Genomic DNA, 23,025 nt, shown 5'->3' with positions numbered 1-23,025 from the left:
CTGTGTTACATGTGCTGCTGCTTTAATCCTCAGATATTGTACATTTTTTGTCTTCTCAAAGAACTACCCATCCACGGGCCTGCTTCCACAGGCTTCTCTGAGGAGACTGAGGGTGTACTGAATAAAAGATAACAAAATAACAACAAGAAGAGAAGCCCTGCTACAGAAAGAGCTGGGTCATGCCAGTAACATTGGCCACCTCAAGGGTTAGGTCAACGTAAGGGAAAGGGACCTTTCACCATCTTTGCTATCCTGACATTAGAAACGAACTTCCAGATGACCGCTTACTCAGACGTTTTTCTACAACCCGTGTCCCAATTCAAACTTTCATTCATTCATGTCTAGGGAAAGAGATTCTATCGAAATCTAGAGAAAAATCTCAAAATTGGGATTAAAAAAAAAACATATTAACTTTCCAGTAAGGACACCCAATAAGTAGGTCATCTCTCTTTGAATTAAGATACACAGTTATTTACCTCTCTTCCTAATTGGTCTACAACTAGTTTTATAATAATTTTGTGTTGTAAATAGAATTGCACTCGATCAAGTGCTATTTTTCATTCAGTACAAAATACATGAAGTATTTAAAATGACAGCAGTGTATATAGCTTATTATTGCTGATTGTTATCTACCCACACAGAATTTAAAATCTAAAAGGGAAGCATAATGGAGAAGTTTATTTTAACACCATCAGTAACAACTGCAGCAGAAGCATTACAAACAAGCGTGTAGTACTATAGAGTTTATGTAGGACATTCATATCATGATATATATTGATATTAAGCATCAAACACCGCATGAGTTAACATGGCAAGGATTACTCTTACCCATTTTTTACAGATGAGTCTCTGACAAACTTTATATGTAAAATTCAGCATACTTTTGCTGCCATGTTGTTTCCCATACACATGTGAAGAAGCATAAGTATTAGTGATAAAAGCACTTTGAAGAAAAAAGTTGAGTCAGGGCTTATGTCAGTGTGTAAGTGTGTAATATGTTAGACAGTCCATGACAGCCAAGGAGATTAGCCTCAGTTGCCTAGTCACAACATAGATGAATGATACAATTTTGATAAGGAAAGGTTCTGATTTCCATGATAAATGTGGAAGCCCAATCTTTCACTGAGACCTTCTGCTCACACTACCTCCAGATATGCAAAAGCTTCCTCCATTGTTCTGGAAGCTTACGGTCATTCCAGGGAACCAAAATGATACAGTGGGAAGAGAAGATGCTCCAGGTAATGTGATGGTTTGGGTCTTGAAAATTTACTTAGAGATACTATCAAGTAATATCTCTGTTATTGCTGTACCCTTAACCTAAAATCAGTTCAGTTTTCTCTGTGAAGATCAAGCGTTATAACCCTCACACGTTGTTTACAGAGTGATGTACATGTACACCAATCTGTGTCTGGACATAAAATTAGTCAGCTCATACAAACTGGATGATTTGAAGAGAATATGAAATAAGAAATACTTTCAAAGGTGTGGACAGTGTGTAGGAATACCACTGGAAATAATAAGGCAAACCCCTGAGGTTCAGTAAAGAATGAGGAGGGGTCTAAATGGGCCAGGGGAGGTGAATGATGGCAAAATCTTGAGATGGAGTGGATGTGTAGCTTCTTTACAGATGCAGCTAATCCATAGTGACCTCAAAGGAAGGTGAGAAGCTACTCCAATCTCAGTCTTCATCTGATTGATCTCATTATTCTGCCCTTTGTACTAACCCGAAATGAAGCCAGAAGACAAGGTGTCCTTTAAGGTGGACACTCAGGTTGCACTTTCAAGGTGGAAAGGATGGAATGGGGATTTGGAGAGACATTTACTGACTTTTAAATTGTTTTTAAATGTAGTTGAGAGATAAATTAATTAAAACTAAAACACTGTGTAAATCTTCCTAGGACATACCTTTACAATAGAAATAGTAAGTACATAAATATAAGGTAAGCAATTTCTAGTTTTTTAATAATTTATGTTCCCAAGTGTTAATAAAATTATGAAAAAAACAATGGTATAAATTGTTTTTATATTCCTTGTTCAACTTGCCAAATGTTATTTCATCCATAATGTCCATCAAATAATGTGCCTAATATTGAAGCAATATTAGATTCTCATTAATTAGAAGTATGGGATTTGGAATCCAACAGACCTGGGTTTGAAATATTACACAGCTGCTAATTTATCATGTGATTTTCAGCAAGTTACCTAACTTCTGTAAGTTCCACTTCCACATCTATGAATTGGGGATAATAATATAAATTATTTCATAGAGTTATGATGAATAAATAAGTTAATTAAGATAAAATGTCTAACAGTTTTCAGTGCAAAAAATGTCCACAATCAAGTTTAACTCCCAGTAATATTATTAACAGTAGCTCAACTATATCTAATCACTTTATAGATCTAAATGAGATGGCATCTCCCTAGGAAAATTCCTTCCCAAATATGGCTCTTACAATGACTGGCAGATACATATTGAGATTCTCTAACATATGACCACAGGTGTACTTACAGTTTATTTGTAAGTCAAGTCTCTATTACTCAAAGCCTGTCTACCCCTGCAATGAGAGTTAAGCAGCATACCTCCATAATGTGTCAGGGAAGCAAGACAATTGTATGAAATTTTTATGGTATGTAGGACGGGCTACCCAGGACACAATCACTTTGTCTCACTAAGCAGCTGTTCTGCATGTGGTATTTTTGATGTTTCCTGCTGTGATGATGAGTTTCATTTAACAGCAACAAAATATTGGGGAAAATATTTGATTCTGTTGTTCTCCATGGTCATTACAACCCAAAGTGAACTCCAGTTCATGGTCTAAAAAGGCTATCTCCAATATTCAGTATTTTATAGATCTCGTATCAAATCCCTTTGCTGTAGTTTTAAAGTACAAATAAATTTCTTCCTACTATTTGCAACAGAGGATCAATTCTTATTTACCCAGAAGGACTGATTAATCTCATCTAATTCTCTGGTTTGTGGCTTATTAAGAATTGCAAATCCTTCTATTTCAATGTGTCCAGGCATTGCATTGTTCATTAGCAACCATGCCAAAGGGCATGAAAAGGAACAGAGTAAAATGAAATGCTAACAAATCATGTGGACTATTATTTTTACTCTTGGTAAATATGATAGGTTAAGGGGTGGTAACCATTGATTAACATTAAATTTGTAGAGTTGCTACTGATTTGACACATCCATGTCGTTCTGTCTCAGGAGTTTTAAACATCTGATCCAATTAACAAAAAGATCTAACAATAGTCATCTTCTTAGGGTCTTAAATTTTAATCAAATTTTGAGTCAAGATACACCCTGGAATGAATGAGTGAATGATTAAATGAATGAATGAAATTCAATAATCATGAAAAATATAAAAAGTAAGTTTCAGATCACCCTTAAATCACTTAAATATAATATATATCCTTATATGTATGTATGTCTATATATCTATGCATACTTATTAAAAAACTGACCCTTACAGCTCAAACCGTACATTTCAGAGGAAAGCACTGTAAATATTTTGGTTTTTATATTTCTTATTTTTTCCCTATGGATTTATAAACATAAAATTATATTCATTTGGCATCAATATCTATATAGAGATGTTTAGACGTAGATATGCAAGAACATATGCTTTATTTAGAAAAATGAGTTCATATTATAATTTTCATTCTCATTAACAATACAATATGAACACCTTTCCAGTCTGACACGTATTCTTTTATAATGAATACACCATTCTTTTATAATGAATACATAATATTCCACTGAATAGCTATATCATCCCTTTTTAATGAACATTTAAATACTTCCCAGTTTTTGGCATGTTTTTGTTTAATTATCAAAAAATACTTTAATAGCTATCCTTGAACATAAATATTTTTACTTATCTACATTATTACTGCTTTTTCTTTTTTTAATTAGTTTCTGTTTTATAACAAAGTGAATCAGTTATACATATACATCTGTTCCCATATCCCTTCCCACTTGCATCTCCCTCCGTCCCACACTCCCTATCCCACTCCTCCAGGCGGTCACAAAGCACCTAGCCGATTTCCCTGTGCTATGCGGCTGCCTCCCACTAGCTATGTACCTTAAGTTTGGTAGTGTATATACGTCCATGCCTCTCTCTCGCTTTGTCACAGCTTACCCTTCCCCCTCCCCATATCCTCAAGTCCATTCTCAAGTAGGTCTGTGTCTTTATTCCCGTTTTACCCCTAGGTTCTTCATGACATTTTTTTCTTAAATTCCATATATATGACTTAGCATAAGTTATTTGTCTTTCTCTTTCTGACTTACTTCACTCTGTATGACAGACTCTAGGTCTATCCACCTCATTACAAATAGCTCAATTTCGTTTCTTTATATGGCTGAGTAATAGTCCATTGTATATATGTGCCACATCTTCTTTATCCATTCATCTGATGATGGACACTTAGGTTGTTTCCATCTCCAGGCTATTGTGAATAGAGCTGCAATGAACATTTTGGTACATGTCTCTTTTTGAATTATAGTTTTTTCAGGGTATATGCCTATTAGTGGGATTGCTGGGTCATATGGTAGTTCTATTTGTAGTTTTTTAAGGAACTTCCACACTGTTCTCCATAGTGACTGTACCAATTCACATTCCCACCAGCAGTGCAAGAGTGTGCCCTTTTCTCCACACCCTCTGCAGCATTTATTGTTTCTAGATTTTTTGTTGATGGCCATTCTGACTGGTGTGAGATGATATCTCATTGTAGTCTTGATTTGCATTTCTCTAATGATTAATGATGTTGAGCATTCTTTCATGTGTTTGTTGGCAGTATGTATACCTTCTTTGGAGAAATGTCTATTTAGGTCTTCTGCCCATTTTTGGATTGGGTTGTTTGTTTTTTTGCTATTGAGCTGCATGAGCTGCTTATAAATTTTGGAGATTAATCCTTTGTCAGTTGCTTCATTTGCAAATATTTTCTCCCATTCTGAGGGTTGTCTTTTGGTCTTGTTTATGGTTTCCTTTGCTGTGCAAAAGCTTTGAAATTTCATTAGGTCCCATTTGTTTATTTTTGGTTTTATTTCCATTTCTCTAGGACGTGGGTCAAAAAGGATCTTGCTGTGATTTATGTCATAGAGTGTTCTGCCTATGTTTTCCTCTAAGAGTTTGATATTGTCTGGCCTTATATTTAGGTCTGTAATCCATTTTCAGTTTATTTTCATGTACAGTGTTAGGAAGTGTTCTAATTTCATTTTTTTATATGTAGCTGTCCAGTTTTCCCAACACCACTTATGGAAGAGGCTGTCCTTTCCCCACTGTACATTCCTGCCTCCATTATCAAAGATAAGTTGACCATATGTGCGTGGGTTTATCTCTGGGCTTTCTATCCTGTTCCATTGATCTATCTTTCTGTTTTTGTGTAAGTATCATACTGTATTGATTACTGTAGCTTTGTAGTATAGTCTGAAGTCAGGGAGCCTGATTACCCCAGCTCCTTTTTTCGTTCTCAAGATTGCTTTGGCTATTCGGGGTCTTTTGTCTTTCCAAACAAATTTTGAAATTTTTTGTTCTAGTTCTGTGAAAAATGCCAGTGGTAGTTTGATACAGATTGCTTTGAATCTGTAGATTGCTTTGGGTAGTAGAGTCATTTTCACAATATTGATTCCTACAATCCAGGAACATGGTATATCTCTCCATCTATTTGTATCATCCTTAATTTCTTTCATCAGTGTCTTATAATTTTCTGCATACAGGTCTTTTGTCTCCTTAGGTAGGTTTATTCCTAGATATTTTATTTTTTTTGTTGCAATGGTAAATGGGAGTATTTTCTTGATTTCACTTTCAGAAATTTCATCATTAGTGTATACGAATGCCAGAGATTTCTGTGCCTTAATTTTGTATCCTGCTACTTTACCAAATTGATTGATTAGCTCTAGTCATTTTCTGGTAACATCTTTAGGATTCTCTATGTATAGTATCATGTCATCTGCAAACAGTGACAGCTTTACTTCTTCTTTTCCAATTTGGATTCCTTTTATTTCCTTTTCTTCTCTGATTGCTGTGAATAAAACTTCCAAAACTATGTTGAATAAGAGTGGTGAGAGTGGGCAGCCTTGTCTTGTTCCTGATCTTAGTGGAAATGGTTTCAGTTTTTCACAATTAAGGACGATGTTGGCTGTGTGTTTGTAATATATGACCTTTTTTTATGTTGAGGAAATTTCCTCTATGCCTACTTTCTGCAGGGTTTTTATCATAAATGGATGGTGAATTTTGTCAGAAGGTTCCTCTGCATCTATTGAGATGATCATATGGTTTTTCTCCTTCAGTTTTTTAATGTGGTGTATCACGTTAATTGATTTGCATATACTGAAGAATCCTTGCATTCCTGGAATAAACCACATTTGATCATGGTGTATGATCCTTTTAATGTGCTCTTGGATTCTGTTTGCTAGTATTTTGTTGAGGATTTTTGCATCTGTGTTCATCAGTGATATTAGCCAGCAGTTTTCTTTCTTAGTGACATCCTTGTCTGGTTTTGATATCAAGGTGATGGTGGCCTCGTAGAATGAGTTTGGGAGTGTTCCTCCCTCTGCTATATTTTGGAAGAGTTTGAGAAGGATAGGTGTTAGCTCTTCTCTAAATGCTTGATAGAATTCTCCTGTGAAGCCATCTGGTCCTGGGCTTTTGTTTGTTGGAAGGTTTTTTATCACAGTTTCAATTTCAGTGTTTGTGATTGGTCTGTTCATATTTTCTATTTCTTCCTGATTCAGTCTTGGCACGTTGAGCATATCTCAGAATTTGTCCATGTATTCCAGGTTGTCCATTTTATTGGCATGGAGTTGCTTGTAGTAATCGTTCATGATCTTTGGTAGTTCTGCAGTGTCAGTTGTTACTTCTCCTTTTTCATTTCTAATTCTGTTGATTTGAGTCTTCTCCCTTTTTTTCTCGATGACTCTGGGTAATGGTTTATCAATTTTGTTTATCTTCTCAAAGAACCAGCTTTTAATTTTATTAATGTTTGCTCTTGTTCTCTTTATTTCTTTTTCACTTATTTCTAATCTGATCTTTATGATTTATTTCCTTCTGCTAAATTTGGGGTTTTTTTTGTTCTTCTTTCTCTAAGTGCTTTAGGTACAAGGTCAGGTTCTTTACTCAAGATGTTTCCAGTTTCTTAATGTGGGATTGTATTGCTATAATCTTCCCTGTTAGAACTGATTTTGCTGAAGCCCATAGGTTTTGGGTCGTCTTGTCTCCATTGTCATTTGTTTATAGGTATTTTTAAATTTCCTCTTTGATTTCTTCAGTGATCACTTCGTTTTTAAGTTTTGTATTGTTTAGCCTTCTGGTGTTTGTATTTTTTACAGTTGTTTTCCTGTAATTGATATCTAGTCTCATAGCGTTGTGGTCGGAAAAGACACTAGATACAATTTCAATTTTCTTAAATTTGCCAAGGCTTGATTTGTGACCCAAGATATGATCTATCCTGGAGAATGCTCCATGAGCACTTGAGAAAAATGTGTATTCTGTTGTTTTTGGAAGGAATGTCCTTTAAATATCAATTAAGTTCATCTTGTTTAATGTGTCATTTAAAGCTTGTGTTTCCTTATTTATTTTCATTTTGGATGATCTGTCCATTGGTGAAAGTGGGGTGTTAAAGTCCCCTACTATGAGTGTGTTATTGTTGATTTCTCCTTTTATGGCTGTTAGTATTTGCCTTATGTATTGAGGTGCTCCTATTTTGGGTGCATAAATATTTACAATTTTTATATCTTCTTGGATCGATCCCTTGATCATTATGTAGTGTCCTTCTTTGTCTCTTCTAATAGTCTTTATTTTAAAGTCTATTTTGTCTGTTATGAGAATTGCTACTCCAGCTTTGTTTTGATTTCCATTTGCATGGAATATCATTTTTCATCCCCTCACTTTCAGTCTGTATGTTTCTCTAGGTCTGAAGTTGGTCTCCTGTAGACAGCATATATATGGGTCTTGTTTTTGTATCCAATCAGCCAATCTGTGTCTTTTGGTGGGAGCCTATAGTGCATTTACATTTAAGGTAATTATCGATATGTATGTTCCTATTCCCTTTTTCTTAATTGTTTTGGATTCGTTATTGTAGGTCTTTTCCTTCTGTTGTGTTTCTTGCCTAGAGAAGTTCTTTTAACATTTGTTGTAAAGCTGGTTTGGTGGTGCTGAACTCTCTCAGCTTTTGCTTGTCTGTAAACGTTTTAATTTATCCATCAAATCTGAATGAGATCCTTGCTGTGTAGACTAATCTTGGTTGCAGATTTTTCTCCTTCATCACTTTAAATATGCCCTTACACTCCCTTCTGGCTTGTAGAGTTTCTGCTGAAAGATCAGCTGTTAACCTGAAGGAGATTCCCTTGTGTGTTATTTGTTGTTTTTCCCTTGCTGCTTTTAATATGTTTTCTTTGTGTTTAATTTTTGACAGTTTGATTAATATGTGTCTTGGCATATTTTTCTTTGATTTATTCTTTATGGGACTTTCTGTTCCTCCTGGGCTTGATTAACTATTTCCTTTCCCATATTAGTGAAGTTTTCAACTATAGTCTCTTCAAATATTTTCTCAGTCCCTTTCTTTTTTTCTTCTTCTTTTGGAACCCCTATAATTCGAAATTTGGTGCGTTCAATGTTGTCCCAGAGGCCTCTGAGACTGTCCTCAGTTCTTTTCATTCTTTTTTCTTTATTCTGGTCTGCAGCAGTTATTTCCACTATTTTATCTTCCACGTCACTTATCCATTCTTCTGCCTCAGTTATTCTGCTATTGATCCCATCTAGAGTATTTTTAATTTCATTTATTGTGTTCCTCATCATTGCTTGATTCTTCTTTAGTTCTTCTAGTTCCTTATTACCTGTTTCTTGCATTTTGTCTTTTCTATTTCCAAGATTTTGGATCATCTTTACTTTCCTTATTCTGAATTCTTTTCCAGGTAGACTGCCTATTTCCTCTTCATTTGTTAGGTCTGGTGGGTTTTATCTTGCTCCTTCACCTGCTGTGTGTTTTTCTGTCTTCTCATTTTGCTTATCTTACTGTGTTTGTGGTCTCCTTTTTGCAGTCTGCAGGTTTGTAGTTCCCATTGTTTCTGGTGTCTGTCCCCAGTGGCTAAGATTGTTTCAGTGGGTTGTGTAGGCTTCCTGTTGGAGTGGATTGGTGCCTGTGTTCTGGTGGATGAGGCTCGATCTTGTCTTTCTGGTGGACAGGTCCATGTCTGGTTGTGTGTTTTCCGGTGTCTGTGGCCTTATTATGATTTTAGACAGCCTCTCTGCTAATTGGTGGGGTTGTGTTCCTGTCTTGCTAGTTGTTTGGCATTGGGTGTCCAGCACTGTAGCTAGCTGGTCGTTGAGTGAAGTTGGGTGCTGGTGTTGAGATGGAGATATCTGTGGGATTTTCGCCATTTGATATTATATGGAGCTGGGAGGTCTCTTGTGGACCAGTGTCATGAAGTTGGCTCTCCCACCTCAGAGGGACATCACTGATTCCTGGCTGTAGCACCAAGAGACTTTCATCCACCTGGCTCAGAATAAAAGGGAGAAAAAGTAGAAAGAAAGAATTAGTAGAAGTAGAAAGAAAGAAAGAAAGAAAGAATGAAAGAAAGGAGGGAAAGAGGGAGGGAGTGAGGAGGGAAGGTAGGGAAAAAAGAGAGAAGATACAGTAAAATAGAATAAAGTATGATAAAATATAATAGAGTTGTTAAAATAAAAAATATTTATTAAAAATTAAGAAAACAAAGAAACAAAATTGGATGGATAGAACCCTGGGAGAAAGGTTGGAAGAAAATCTATATAGACAAAATCTCACACAGAAGCATACACATACACTTTCACAAAAAGAGGAAATGTGGAAAAAATCATAAATCTTGCTCTCAAAGTCCACCTCCTCAACTTGGGATGATTCGTTGTAAAAAGAGGAAAAGGGGAAAATAATCATAAATCTTATTCTCAAAGTCCACCTGCTCAATTTGGGATGATTCATTGTCTATTCATATATTCCACCGATGCAGGGTACATCAAGTTGATTTTGGAGCTTTAATCCACTGCTTCTGAGGCTGCTGGGAGATATTTCCCTTTCTCTTCTTTATTCTCACAGCTTGCGGGTCTCAGCTTTGGATTTGGCCCCACCTCTGCATGTAGGTTGCCGGAGGGTGTCTGTTCTTTGCTCAGACAGGACGGGATTAAAGAGCAGCTGCTTCAGGGACTCTGGTTCACTCAAGCCGGGGGGAGGGAGGGTTTTGGAGTGTGGGGCGAGCCTTCGGCCGCAGAGGCCGGCGTGAAATTGCACCAGCCCGAGGCACGCCATGCGCTCTCCCAGGGAAGCCGTCCCTGGATCCCGGGACCCCGGCAGTGGTGGGCTGCACAGGCTCCCCGGAAACAGTGTGTGGACAGTGACCTGCGCTGGCACACAGGCCTCTTGGCGGTGGCAGCAGCAGCCCCAGCGTCCTACACCCATCTCTGGGTTCCACGCTTTTAGCCGTGGCTCTCGCCCATCTCGGGAGCTCCTTTAAGCAGCACTCTTTATCCTCTCTCCTTGTGCACCAGGAAACAAAGAGGGAAGAAAATGTCTCTTGCCTCTTCGGCATGTCCAGACTTTTTCCCGGACTCCCTATCGGTCAGCCGTGGTGCACTAAACCCTTCAGGCTGTGTTCACGTGGCCAACCCCAGTCCTCTCCCTGTGCTCCAACCGAAACCCGAAATCCAAACCTCAGCTCCCAGCCCCGCCCACCCCGGCGGCCGAGCAGACAAACCTCTGGGGCTGGTGAGTGCAGGTCAGCACCGATCCTCTGTGCGGGAATCTCTCCACTTTGCCCTCTGCTACCCTGTTGCTGTGCTCTCCTCTGCAGCTCCGAAGCCTTCCCCCTCTGCCACCCACAGTCTCCACCCGTGAAGGGGCTTCCTAGTGTGTGGAAACCTTTCCTCCTTCACAGCTCACTCCCACTGGTGCAGGTCCCGTCCCTATCCTTTTGTCTCTGTTTATTCTTTTTTCTTTTGCCTTATCAGGTACGTGGGGTGTTTATTGCCTTTTGCAGGGTCTGAGGTTTTCTGCCAGCATTCAGTAGTTGTTCTGTAGGAGTTGTCCCACGTGTAGATGAATTTCTGATGTACCTGTGGGGAGGAAGGTGATCTCTGCGTCTTACTCTTCCACCATCTTCCCCGGGGACCTCTACTGCTTTTTCTATGAATGGAATCTTATAGGTGAGACTGCTTCTTGATTGCATAGTATATTTTGAATTTTAATAAATACTTCCCATTTGCCTTTCAAAGAATTTTTATCAATTTAAACTCACTCCCTGCCAAGAGTGTATGAAAGAACCATGGCACTTGTGCTTTGCTGATTTAGAAAACATTCCCTTTCTATCTCAGAGATTACACTGGTACAGATGTTATCTCTGTATGTGGAGTAATCAGTATAGTTATGTGTGTTTGTTCTATTGCATCCTCATGTTTATATACTATACATGTTTGGTAATATTTTAAATGTGTTGGGAGTATGGACTATGTCTAACACTAATGGTGTAAACCCCATGGTGTCAAGCATTCTGTACGGTCATGCATTCTGTGGACAGCTCTGCAACTGTTTGCTTTGATGTTGAGAACAACGTTCTGCCAGAGTCTGTGCCAACAGACAAGATTTGTCATCCAGTCTGTTCCACAGGACTGAATTTTTTTGTTGAAATAAGTCATTAAGAGTAATAAAGCAATGTGAAACTAAGATAATTTTTGTTGAATTTGCTAATGCTAAATAAACACATACTCTGTCAAGACAACCAGTAAGCAGTATGAGACCTGCTGCTTATTTGTGTTCACAGGTGGCAGCAAAATCAATTAGCCTCTTCTACCCATGACAAGTTACTGATATTGACACACTTTATAAAGCTACATGACATTAAATTGGTTTAAAAAATCTTTCATTCTGTATTTTATGTAGAAATTATCACAACTAATCCAGCTTTCTATGCCTCATTGTAATAAAAACAACTCGATTTAATAGCCTAACTTTCTCTGAGGTACCCAGAAGTCTTTTATCAATACTATCTCAGGTCTCACCATAACCTTGATCAATACACAATATGTGCTGATCTTGGAGAACTAATAAAGACTAAAAATGGACTTGATGTTATACTCATCTTCAAAATAAAGTCAAAATACTTATGGAGTTATTTATTATCTTTGTAGCAGCATCATTTAAAAATTTCATAATGTTAGACACAACTTTAATATCCAGAGGTTATTTATTGATTAAATAATGGCACAGGCTAAGAAAGAAATATTTTTCAGTTATTATTAGTAAAAAGTGATACTTTGAAAGAGTGTCTTATGAAATGGAGACATTTTAGCTTACAAAAGGAGTATGTTGAAATAAAATATGTATAATAGGATTTAGTTCTGTAGAACAAAATATACTTAAATACCCATAAATACAACTATAGGTTAACAGTAGTTATTGTTGGGTTGTAAAGTTGTGAAATATTTATATTTTCTTCTTTTAGTTTTTTCAAACATTCTAAAGTAAGTAATTCCAAATGTGTTTCTATAAGACATAAGGTGGAACATTTTAATCTTCAAATGAAAAGACACTGGAATGGGCTATCAAAGAAAGTTATAAAGTTTCCATCCTGGGGATTTTTTGAAGATGATAATAGGCTTAGACCTATTTTTTATCTGAGTGTGGGTAACTTGGACTTGGTGTTTTACATGGGCTTTGGCACCAGACCTGGGTACAAATCCCAGCTCTGACATTTACAGCCTAAATTACTTTGGGCCAAATTTATCCCCAGTTTGAGCTACGCTTTTCTCATCTACTAAATAGGTTTAATAAAACCAGTCTTGCACAGTTTCTGTGGGAATTAAACAATAAAATCTAAGAAAAATCACTACTTAGCACGTCTGGCACATATTAGGTATGGCGGAGATGGGATATCTATTCACTAAGCCTGTTTCCCTATCCTTAGGTACATAGCTAGTCTACATTTATCAGCCTCAATTTCGTTTAAGGGCAGTAACTTTACAGAGTTGTGGCCATTGTAATACAGGTGGATGTGTTGTATGCCAATTACAGTCCCGCCTTATAAAAACCTCCTGAAAAATCCTCCTCTCTCTCTGTATGTGTTAGCTTGAAGGCAGTGCCACTTGTTGAAGGTTGCAGAGCCTCTAACAGCCTGGGTTTTTAAATTACTAAATCAGAAACACCCCACTTCCTTCATCTAATGAATATTACAAGAACAATGAATTCTATTGTATGAAGCCACTGGAATTCTTAAATTTATATTTTTATGTCAGCTAGTGTTACCTTAACTAACAAAGTACCCAGTAACTGATAGCTATAATAACTAGTACCCTCTCTCCTAATTCTAAGATTTTCCTATTTATAATCGAGTTGAAATGCAAGGAAGTAGAATGGGGGTAAGTGCCAAAATTAAAAAGACAGTTGATAGTAAGCCTGGAACATGATCTACGATGGCTAACATGTCACCTGATTCCCAAAATAGAAAGGAAAAACTCATACAGAAATGTGGTCTAGTGAAGCAAGTGCTTCAAAGAAGGTACATGATATCTTGTCATATCCATCCTAAGGTTTACCCAAAAGTCTCTTACTCAAAGAGAAAGCTCACAAACCCATCTCCAAAAATATCTTCTTGATGCTGCTATCCAGTTGAAACATGTGACCTTTTCGTTTCTGCAGATATAGAGTCAAACTCTTGCAAAATCAATGTATGTGTTGCCTTTGTCTAGAAGGAGTTGTAAGCTCAAAGGTCTGTCTAGCTGTGGTCATGAAAGATTCCCTAGACTCATCCCCAGAGCAAGACACTTTTCAGTGTTGAGGTAATTCCTGCACATGCGTAGTTTGTAAAGTCCTTTGGGATGCAAAGCCTTATGTAATTGTCAGATGTTCTTTAGATTATTAGACACGATGGCAGGATAAAAGTGGTTCTAAATGCTACAAGTCTCGAAGGACATAGGCAATGCTCTGTAATGAAAATTGAAGTAAGCCATGCAAACCCTCTGGTACAGGCACTATAACAGCAGTTCAGCTTTTGACTATCCTTCCTGTAAATTCTTAGTTTTATTTAGGCATAGAATCCATGGTTTAAGTTGGTATACAATGTTCAGATGCTGATAATTTCAGCTATTTTAGAAACCTGGTGGAAGTGTCTACAACTTCCAGACACTTGAAGTGAACACTTCAAATCCCCATAAGAATGGTGTATGTAATTACATTACTGTATAATAAATGCAGTTGTGAGATGAAATGGAACAGCTTTCAGGAGAAAAGTTCAAGAATTTCAGTGCATAATTATACATTCTCAGTTCTGCAGTTCAAAAAGAGATATGACACAGACTTCCGATGATCCACATTAGAGAAAAAAAAAAAGCCTCAAGCAATAGACTGATGCAATGAGTGGTAACAAAAAATATCTGAATGCTACACTGTGATTATCAAATTCTGTGCTTAATATGGGCACCAGCATCCCCAAGCAGGGTCAAAAGTTTAAAGAGAACATTGCAGAAAATTAGACACTAGAGAAAGTTGCAACTAACTAGGTCAGAAGTGTTCAGAGTGTCAAAAGTCAGAATATCTATAGAAGGGTAGAGAAATGTCACCCGCCTACGACAAGCAAGTGATGACTCCATAAAATTTCATTATTCTAAAATATAGGATTGTTGGGAGTAAGCAAGAAAATTGATTCCTTGCATTTATAAAGTAAAAATAAAGATAACTTACCTGCCCTAGAGGTTTCCGTAAAATTATACACTAAATAAAGTAAAGCAATTACCAGGCCAGTAGCTGTGAAAATTGTGCTGAAGAAGGATCCCCTCTCTCAATATTTCTTCTTCATTTTTTTCTACTATCTGTCAGGACTCTACCTTCTTGTTGTGAAGTCACTGCATACTGCTATTTGAAAATCCTGTTGTGATTTGTTTAAATGTACTTTTTAAAGTTTAGAATGAAAGCTACCTAATTATGCCTATATCTTTGTATTTCTCTACTTCTTGATTTAATAGTTCATTGCTTCAGGTTTAATTAAATATCATGTCTTTGTTATTAAAAAAGAAAGAACTCATTTTATAGAAAAAACAATTGCTTTCAAAGCATGTAAGATGTTCCTTCTTGCAGTATTTTGAATTTATAACTCATCAAATAGACATATCTGATCATTTTGAAGGGGACTTATAGGAGAGAATTAGAAATATAAAAGATCATTTGGTCTGGGAAGCTTAATCTGCTGGTAGTAATCAGACAAAGGAACTGCTGGGGTCTGCGAGTGGGCCAAATAAATAGCGTCTCTCTTCACCACCTTAATTTCTTTTAAAAGCTAATTTGAAAGCAAAACAGCTTTCTAGTATTCAATCTTAGAATCAGTCAGTTTGCCACCACCCCCAGTCATACCGGTGCCCCCACATGGGAGTGGAAGCGAATGCATTCACTTTGCAGTAAGGCAGACTACCTAGGGAAAGCAGAAGCTGAGTGGATCTTGCTCAATTTATTGTTTCCAAATTTACCATTAAATGTATCCAGCAGAGGAATGAGTGTGGGGACAAAGAGAAGTCCAGAGTGATATAGCTCGTAAAACTCCCTCAACATGGAAGAAACCATCAGAGTATAGAATAAGCATTCCCAGCTTATAGTGTACAAAAAAAATTAAGCAGTCTTTGAAGAGTAGCCTTGACAATTCAAACATATAAACATCAATCTTCAACCATCCCTTGCTGCTGCCACCTGAGGTCACAGCACTGAAAATCAAAACTCAGTATCTTGATGTGTTTTAACTTCTAGACTTCAAAGAAGAGCCAGGTACAATTTTTGAAAAGACAAAGTTAGCAAATAGGTGACCTGATTTGTGCTCCACTCAGGATCCTGGAACACAATTCATTCAGATTGTTTACAAAAACATACTTTAATGAGGGTTCTATTTCTAAAGGTGTGTGTAGGGTGTCTTTGTCAGCACAGACTGCTATAACAAAATTCCATAGATTGTGTGTACAGGTCTTCTACTTATGCATAATAAATTACCACAAACTTAGCAACTTAAAATGACACAAATTTATTACCTCACAGTTTCCATAGATCAGGAATACAGCAGGACATATCCTGAAATCAAGGTGTTGTCTAGGCTTTCTTATCTGGAGGATGTAGGGGGAAAGCCTCTACCATACTCATTCTCACTGTTGGCAGAATTTGGTTCCTAGTGACTGTAGGACTGAGGTCTACTTTTCTTTACTGGCTATCAGTCACATTCCTTGCCATGTGACCTCCTTCATCTTCAAGCCATCAACATTGCACCAAATCCTTCTCATGCCTCAAGTCTCTGACTTCTTCACTCTAAATTCTAGATCCAGTTGTAAGTGATTAAATCAGGCCCATCTAAATCGTCTCCCGATCTTAAGCAGAACTAGTTGGGGATCTTAATTACATCTGAAAAATCCTTTTTACCACATAATGTAACATAAGCAAGAGAATGATATCTCATTATATTCACAGGTTCCACCCACACTGAAGAGGAGGAGATTATACAGGGTATGTACACCAGAGGGCAGAAATTTGGGGAGTCATATAACAATTCTATGTACCACAGTATGAAAGATCAATAAATTCTTATCAGTTACACTAATTCCTTCTTTAATTCTGTATTTTCCTGTCCTTCAGCCTCCAGGAAAACAAAACATACTAGCTGACCACCATGTTTAAAATGCACTATCCTGTTCTTGCAAACTTATTAAATTATAACTCAAAACTTTTGAATATATGATTAAATAATTTCAACTCCTGTAACCTCTTTCCATATGCTCACTTTCAAATACATTCATATTGCAATTTACCTCCTCTCAATCTTCTTCAGCATTTTCATGTGTCTCTCACATTGGGAATCAAGGTTTGTTCTTAAAATCACTTATATAAGTGCAAGCCTTCTTGACCACTTGATTCTTGTTCTAATGGTTGCTTTAGTCCTTTAAAAAGCGTGATATAGGCATTGAAAAATTAAATTGAATCATTAAGGAAACTCATTTTTTATCAAGTAACTGAAAATGTTGATGAAATACAATTGTTGTGGCAGAGAGAGTGAAAAAGTAAACATGTGACAGCACTAGGAATCAAGAGCTTTGCAGATTACCTTTCATGGTGCCACTGAGTCACCAAGTGACGCTGGGGAATGTCTGAGACCTTTGTTCATATCAGTTGCTTCATCTCTGCAACTGGTTTTCATGATTTCCTATTCTTGCTAACACTTCTTTTTTTAAAAAAATTTATTGGAGTATAGTTGATTTACAGTGTTGTGTTTGTTCCAGGTATACAGTGAAGTGAATCAGTTACACATATACATAACACTTCTTAATTGCCTTGAAGATAAGAGAAAAAAATCTATGGATAAGTGCATCAAACTCTTATTATGTTTTTAACTAAAATTGAATAATCAGTTTAAAATCGCTTAAGGTAACAATTGAATTATAGTGAAAAGTGATCTGAGAATAGTTTCTCTTCTTCTGCCTCTTTTAATGATTGATAGATTTAAATTATTGGTTCCCTGGGATCTGTAAATTAGGGTTCAGATGGAAAAAAATTAAATTTCTCCAGAAAGCATCATCTAATCCAACTGCCAATGATTACATTCTTCTTGATAATTTTAGTTGACAGTCCATAACACACTACCCCCTGTGAGGGAAGACATGTCAAACACTGTCTTACTACTTTGGCAGAAATTTCTATTATTCTACAAGATGTACATTCATGCCTTGAGGTGTTCCAAAGAGAAAACCTTCATACAAAGTAATTTCAATGTTCTTTTTGTTGTTGTTGCTGTTAAAAGGTTAGCTTTTGCTGTGGAACATAGGGTGCCAAAATTAAAACCAATCCTAGGGCTTCCCTGGTGGCACAGTGGTTGGGAGTCCGCCTGCCAATGCAGGGGACATGGGTTCATGCCCCGGTCCAGGAGGATCCCACATGCCGCGGAGTGGCTGGGCCTGTGAGCCATGGCCACTGAGCCTGAGCGTCCGGAGCCTGTGCTCTGCAACGGGAGAGGCCACAGCAGTGAGAGGCCCACGTACCACAAGGAAAAGGGGAAAAAAACAAAAAAAAATCAATCCTAGTTGCGGTTTCCAGGCTACATTTAAATATTGAATTATCTGGGCCAAAAAAGTCTCTTACTCAATGTGCAGTATGGAAAATGTGCAGCAATTCTTGCTTAGGAGATTATTATATAAATAGTAAGACAGTGTATAAATATGACATAACATTTCAAACAAAAGTGTTCTGAGTTGTTTTTCTAAAGAAGACAAAAGAAAGAATAGAGAATGAGAAACAGAGTCATTAAAATCTGAATTATTTGTTCAAATCCAAGCCAAATCAGTAGTGAGCAGAAGCTTTTACGAAGTGATGATGTGTTTTGACCTATGAGAAATGAGCCTGTCCAGTTCCTAATCTACATCCATTGGCACTGTTTTTGGAATGAATGGGCGATACTTAACATCCTCCTCACTTCTAGGGGTTGACTTTTTTCGATGGGGTTATGGCCGATTGATATGACAGTGGAGAAGGTTGCATGCAGATGCATCTGTGTGACTGTCTATGAGCAGTTGCCCCATAGCCAAAATTTCAGTTGACCCAGGGTTACCTAAAAAGGTTGATTAAATTAGTGCACTTAGTTATGAATAATGCATGATTTCCTTTCCCAAATGAGTTGAAGAAAACTTTACAGAAGGACAGAAGGGAGAGACAATAAATGCTAATCAATGTTTTATCAGCTACCTGTGGGTGACTAAGAATTATTAAAATCCCACTCAACTATAGAAAAAAATGCAATACTGTGACTCCAACTGTTAACTTTCATTAGAGGCAAGAACAATTAGACTTGTACATATATAGATACAAAGGAAAAAGTACTTGTTTCTGATATACTGAACAGTACACACACACACACACACACACACATACACACACATCAGGTAGGGATTAAAATTCATTCTGTGGGAGGCTACTACTAACAGATTTTAACGCTAGTTTCTAGCAACCTTCAGGCCATATTGAAAGAATTAAACCAGAACATTGCACTGGATGCATCCCTCTGTCTCCTTTCCCCAGCAGAGAAATCCCTATCAAATAGATTTGTCTTGGTGCTGAGCTATATTGACTTGGGGGACGAGAAGACACAGGCAGAAGTAAAATTGCTCTTCCTATACGTTTCAATGTGGCCCTTCTCTGTCCTGTGACCTTCTGGGGTTCTCCCAGAGGTATTCTAGTCAAAATATAGTTGTTAACAGAATTTCTGTGGGGGTATAAGTGTCAGGGTGTAGAAAAATTGAAACCTTGTATGCTGTAAAATTAAGGAATGTAAATTAGTGTTGCCACTATGGAAAACAGTTTAACAAAAAATTAAAAATAAGAAATTCCCTGGCAGTCCAGTGGTTAAGACTCCATGCTTTCACTGCTGAAGGCTCTAATTCAATCCCAAGTCAGAGAAATAAGATCCTGCAAGCCACACGGTGCGGCCGAAAAAAAGAAAGAAAAAAGAAAAAATTAAAAGTAGAACTACTACGTGTTCCATCAATCCTGAATCCTGAATATATATCCAAAATAAATGAAGTCAGGGTCTTAAAGGGAACTCTGCGCTCCCATGTTCATTGCAGCTTTATTCACAATAGCCAAGATATGGAAATAACCCACATGTTCATGGACAGACAAATGGATCAAGAAGATGTTGTATATACATGCAGTGGAATAGTATAGGGCCTCAAAAAAGGAGGAACTCCTACTATTTGCAACAACATGGATGGATCTAGAAAAAAATATGCTAAATGAAATAAGCCAGCCACTGAATGACAATTGATATATGATTCTACTTATATGAGGTATCTAAAATAATCAAACTGATAGAAGAATAAAATAGAATGGTGATTTCCAGGGGATGGGAGGAAGAGGGAATAGAGGGTTACTTTTCAATGAGTAGGAAGTTAAATTTGTATAAGATGAATAAGTTTTAGAGACCTGCTTTACGACATAGTGCCCATAATTTAACTATAGAGTGTCGTGCACTTAAGAATTTGTTAAGGGGGTTACATCTCAAGTTAACTGTTCTTGCCACACAAAAAAAAGCAAAGGGACACAAGGAAACTTTTGGAGGTGATGGATATGTTTATTACCTTGATTGTGATGATGGTATCCTGGGTATACACCTATGTCCAAACTCATCAAATTATGCACATTAAATATGTGAATTTAAAAAAAAGGAATATTACAGAATTATGGCCTTTGGTGCTCCTCCTCTTTTAAGTAGACGAGCACACTTAAAGACAATAATGTGGGTATTCAGTAGATGAATTTGTCAACCACTGAAAGACAAAAAGCCCAGACTGAAAACTGCATTTCTTTTGGCTGAACTTAGGCAGGGCATGTAATCTCCAGTTTATCACAGGCTCCATTGCTCCCTACTATCCTGCACCAGGCTTCCCACATGCAAAGTATATGTCTGGCCATTAAGGCATTTAGCTTGCATTCCCAGAAATAAACTTGTTTCATACTTTCTTGTCACTCACTGCCTGTGTTCCTTCTTGCTCTTCTTTGGGACCCTTGCATACATTCCATGGATATGGCTCCAGACATTGCCTGTGGTTCAAACCTGACTTTTTCACTTACTAGCTACATGATCTACTAACTACAAGAGACTCAAAATTTATGAGCCTCAGTTTCCCTGACTATAAAATGAGAATGGAGATAATGTTAATACCTAACTTATAGGTTGTTGTAAGAATTAAAGTGTAGTTGAGAGAGTGCCTGGAACAGAGTGAGCACTGTATAAATGTTTCTTATTATTTCTCTGTTAAGGAAGAGGTAGGGTGCTGGTGAACTGCCTGGACGCCAGAAGGTTGTGATGTAGGAAGACAGAGGAAGCCAAAAGAGAATAAGTCTTGATCTGATTAATTGTATGTGGGTCAAAAATGAATACCAGTACCAATGAACATGAGATCAGACAAGTGTTTCTGCTAAATGAAGACATTAAATCTTATTTCAGATTCCTTGAGCCTTTTATAAGATTTTAAGAGAGACGGATTCTCCCACTGAAGGCAGCTTTTTATCCATTTCATTGTCAGCATAAATGATATCACTCATCTGAATGTACTCATGAGATCTATCTGACAGTTTTATCTCCAGAAGAAATTGTTTGTTTTTTTTATTACATGTGTTTTTATCATATAAATGTTCTTGCTATTGGGAATCAAGCATGTCCAAAAACAATCTAATTTTTGAGTTTTACTTTTAAGGAAGTTTTAATGTCAATAATTTATCAAAGAACACAGAACAGTTTAGAAGCCTATTTCAGAGTGACTGAGAAAATATTATTTATGTCAGCAATATTCCAATGTTCTTTGTATGAGACATATATGGAAATGGTTGTAGTAGCTTACAATAGTGATTTCCCAAACTAGTGAAAAGAAGTCATCATGAATTATAGTGACACTTTTAAAAAAAGAGATAGAGCCATAAAGTGAAATAAGTCAGACAGAGAAAGACAAATACAGTATGATATCACTTATATGTGGAATCTAAAAGATACTACAAACTAGTGAGTGAATATAATAAAAAAGAAGCAGACTCACAGATATAGAAAACAAACTAGTGGTTACCAGTGGGGAGAAGGAAGGGAGGAGGGGTCATATAGGAGTAGGGGATTAAGAGGTACAAATTATTATGTATAAAATAAGTTACAAGGATATATTGTACAACACAGGGAATATATCCAATGTTTTATAATAACTATAAATGGAACATAACCCTTAAAAATTATAAATCACTATATTTTACAACTGTAACATATAATATTGTACATCAAGTATACTTCAATTTTAAAAAAGAGAGCCTGGGATAGTAAGCTATCAAATTTCTAAATATGATGTGTGGTCTCCTCCACTTTGGTAAAGGAGGATGCTATATCAGTCAGCATGAGCTAGGTTATGATGAGGGAACAAACAACCTCAAAGTTATGTGACTTGACACAATAAATGTTTTATTTCTTGCTTATGCTACAGGTCCAGCACAGGTCAGATGAATGCGTTGCTTTTTGTAGTCACTCGGGACCCCACTGACAGAGACTCTATCTCAACAGAGTGGAAAATCATGTACTAGCTATTAAGGTTTGCTTTGAAAAAACACATGTCAATTCAGCTTACATTTCATTAGTTGCAATCAGTCACATGGCCATGCTTAACTTCAAGAGGACTGGGAAGTGCAATATTACCATGTGCTGAGAATGATGAGATCTAGAATATTTATGAACAGTCCTAATTACTACCATAGATGCTCATCTAATTTACAGGAAAATCAGAAGTCTGTGTCAGATTGCAGCATTTTTAGAAAAATTAGGTCTGATTGCTTTTACTTCAATACCCTTTCTTATCCTGTGTTCCCAGAAAGTAAACTCCAATGCAAAAGTTCTGTGTTACTAAAGTTTTAGAAAGTGCAATTTCTAGGTAGTCAGGATGAGGGAACATGGAAATGAGGTAGGAGAATAAGAGTAAATATGAGAGAATGCATTAGTATATGGTTGCTAATGGGTATCAAGCCCAACAGATTACTTAATCTTTTGGTACCATCTTCTGAGAAGTCATATAAATTATTGCACCACAGGACTATGTAGCAGAGAAAGGATGAAGAATTTTATGCACGGGCTCCCATCTTCCATTGACCTAATTTTACTCCTAGTGTCATTTAATCCCTAGCACTATAGCTTGTGTACACATAGCCACTGATCAGGACCTGTGGCACCTCATGCCTCACACATAATGCAGAATTCCAGGAGCAGGATTTTAGAGGTAAGTGATCCGAGCATGAGATAAAGTGTTTGGTTGTGTCAGCATGAAGTTGAGCAGTTCTCCCTTCAACTTGGTCATCAAAGCATTGTCTAGGGTAGAACAAGTGACCATAGACCCAGTAGATAAATGAGACCAAGATGATGTAATGTAGTACCTAAGAGGTTTCTAAAACAGCATTCAGCCCTCCCCAAAAGGACACAACTCTCTTGAAAACTATGATTTCTCAATCAAAAGTCAA

Source organism: Mesoplodon bidens (assembly GCF_964165515.1).
Source record: "Mesoplodon bidens genome assembly, chromosome: X".
NCBI lineage: Eukaryota > Metazoa > Chordata > Mammalia > Artiodactyla > Ziphiidae > Mesoplodon > Mesoplodon bidens.
Note: the sequence above shows the minus strand (reverse complement) of the source record.